At 42.7% G+C, this 3,304-nt stretch overlaps 1 pseudogene; it reads left to right on the forward strand.

Moving 5' to 3' along the window:
- Nucleotides 1–1,515: 1,515 nt before the first annotated feature.
- On the forward strand, nucleotides 1,516–2,413 carry LOC115309912 (annotated as a pseudogene).
- The last annotated feature ends 891 nt before the right edge of the window (nucleotides 2,414–3,304 follow it).

Here is a 3,304-nt window from a genome sequence, read left to right on the forward strand (position 1 = left end):
TGTTGTCCGGATGCTGGTGGAAGTTGAAGAAGACTTCTTGCTTCTTCTTGTTGTGGCCGACGTTGGAGAGTCAATAGGCTTGGAGGCGAAGTTGCAATGAATACAACTGATAAAAATAAACTTTACTTGAACAAAAATATATTTCACAAAAGGAAATGTCACTGCAACTAACTGCTGCTCACGACTTATGTAGTTAGGCAGTAATAAAGGCGGATGCCTCGGCGTGGAATGTCCTCCCACGCACGGTGAGTTTGCTGCTAAGCTGCAGAGCAGGGCTGTCGCCAGGCGCGTATCCGAAGGGGAGGGGGGGGGGGGGGGGCTTTGAAATCTTTTACTTTGCTGGGGTCTCCTCTCCCCCCTCCTCATTCTAAAGCCTTTTTCATGGGTGCCCCCCCCCCCAAATCAAAATCCTGACTTCGTGCCTGGCTGTCGCGCACAACATTAAACTTCATAGCGTTGAGCATGTGGAACATCTGACTTGATTAACTTTGCAATTTTACAGAAAGACCTGTGTAGTGTGTCTGCACGTTACACATGTGTGTCCTTTTATAGAATACCAATTTTGTAAGTTGTGCACTTTGATTTTACAAATATTATGCTTTTCAGGAAAAGAAACTCTACCCGGGATTCCGGATAACCCAAGGAGAGAGCCTGCTCCTTATGATGGTCCACAGCCTCCGGTATCATTCCAGGAAGAACGCTACAGAGTCTTTTCTCAGTGTGATTGAGTCACACTTACCCGAGGATGTGACTTTTCCTTTGACGAACTATCTTTTTTATAAACACCTTTCTGCAAGTAGCACGCTTACAAGGCAGCAATACTACTGTCCAGAATGCATGCATTACATTGGTGAAATCCCGGAATCTGAGAGTTCGGTGACATGCCTTAAATGTGGGATTGTTCTTGAGGTGACCAAACTTACAAAAACTGGATTCTATTTCATCATGCTTGACTTTGAGTCTCAACTCACGGATATTCTAAAAATTCACAGCCTGGCCAACGGGATATCTGCACCCCAGCCTTCTTTAGATGTGACAGACATCACAAAGAGTAAAGCTTATAATAAGCTGCCGGTATCAAAAGGCGACATCTATATGACGTGGAGCACAGATGGTGTACCCCTTTACGAGTCCTCTACTTTTGCCACGTGGCCACTGCAGCTTGCAGTGAACGAATTGCCCCAAAACGAAAGAACGAAAACGTTCTTCTGGCTGGTCTTTGGTTCGGAATCAAAAAACCAGATATGAACTGTTACCTGGAGCCGTTCCTTCACGAACTGAACCGCCTCTCAAGCCAAGGTTTGTGCTGGAAAGATGACCTTGGAATGTTGCATGTCACACGTGTCTTTCCAGGTCCATGCTGTGTGGATACCGTTGCGAGGGGAATGGTAATGAACATGAATCAGTTCAATGATAACAAATGGCTGTGCTTGGTGCACACACGAAGGTGAAGTTGTCCGAAAAGGTAACGGGCATGCCCGTGTCTATTCAACAACAGGACCCAAGCACGCTTTTATGACACACGATTCAGTCTTGAGGGATGCTGAGACAGCTGAACAAGCAGCGCAAGCTGCTTGTGGTGTTAAAGGACCAAGCATCCTTTTTATGCTCAGTTTTTTTTTTTCATTTCCCTGCGGATTTATGGTTGACTACATGCATGCCGTCTGCTCGGGCTTCGTCAGGCATACGACATTCATGTGGCTCAGCCACAAGTCCGCATTTCCTTACAGTCTTGGTAGGAAAATAAATGAGATCGACAGTAGGTTGCAGCTTTTCCAGCCCTTGTGGGAGATGTCGAGACTGCCGCGGTCTCTACATCTCCACAAGTACCGGAAGTCGTCCGAGTGGCGAAATTGGCTTTTTTTTATTCTCCTTTCGTCCTTCATGACCTTCTACCAGCCGCATTTCTTCGAGATTGGTTGAAGTTTGTTCGTTTAATGCATTTTCTTGCGGTGGACTACATTCCGTAGACCCACTGAGTTTGGTCAAGAAAAAAATGTTGTCTTTTTTTCAGGGAGTATGAGGCATTGTATGAAAGGGAGAATATCACATACAATCTTCACATACTCCTTCACCTTGTAGAGTGCGTAAGAGACTGTGGTCCCCTTTGGAACTACCCTTGTTATCCATTCGAACACATGAATGGTCAACTTGTTAAGCTTGTGAACAGACGAGGTATGCGCAGTTACAAATTGAGGAAAAGTACTGCATTTTGTCATCATTGCCACGATTGAGCGATTTGCGTGTATCGAACTCGGGTGCATTGGCATTTTTGAAGAGCTTCACCAGAGGTTACAATTTGAAGCAACACATGGCAAAAGTTGCAGGAGTATTTCTGGATGGAAAGGGAAAGCGTCACAACAACGGTGTTTGTTTTAAGAAAGCAAGTCTTGGTGTTTTCAGGTTTTCATAGCTAGGTGCGAGAAGTCAAGACGTGTAAATTCCTATGTGAAAGTTGATGAAACATTTGGTAGAATCGTGGAAATTGTCTTGTTTTGTATATCTAGCCATAACTATGCTGTCAGCCACTGTGATAAAGGGGTTTTCCTTTTTGTCAACAAGTTGAGGGTAAGGGCTTATTTAAACTCTGGAGTTGACGAACTGAACATTCAACCATGTTTCGAGGTTTCGCCAGATGGAGAAATAATTAAGGTTTCAGCACATCGGGCGTCAAAGTGTGTGTTGTTGACAGTTGGTCAGAAAAGGATCCTCTGCAAGATAGAACAGGCTTTTGTTGTAGAGGCGAGTTGAATTGTGTTTTCACTGACATTATCTCGCTTGTGAAAGTAAGCAGATCAATTTAAAACTCGAGAATCCATCAAAGTTAATTTCTTCATACTGTTTTGCTAGCAATTTCAATCTTCTGCACTGTGACCTATCCTTATAACTGTGAATCAATTTTGTGTGCCTGGTTTGGAACATGCTTTTTTCGTAACAGGCACATCTGTAAATAAAATACCTGGTTTGCATGAAGTGCTTCCCATAGTATTTGTCATTGTTACATTATTTGGCCATTTTATTTTTACACAAATACATGAATTCTATCTGGGCCTGACAGCTGGAAATCACCTGACTGTTTCTAACTAAAAAAAAAACAGCTGCTGGCTGACTTGTAGAATTCATTTGAAAATGTTAAACACTACATTTTGCTGACTTTTATTACTTTTACAGAAATACACATTAAAAAAGTAAGCATAAGTAAACTAAATAAACCGGTCAATTAAGGAACAAAGTAACACTAAAAAACATTGACGACAAAATAAAAAAATGTATGCTGGCTTTCACCAAGCTTTAGCTGGAAGAA

This window comes from Ixodes scapularis, unplaced genomic scaffold (assembly GCF_016920785.2).
Source record: "Ixodes scapularis isolate PalLabHiFi unplaced genomic scaffold, ASM1692078v2 PGA_scaffold11__112_contigs__length_91849675, whole genome shotgun sequence".
NCBI classification, from domain to species: domain Eukaryota; kingdom Metazoa; phylum Arthropoda; class Arachnida; order Ixodida; family Ixodidae; genus Ixodes; species Ixodes scapularis.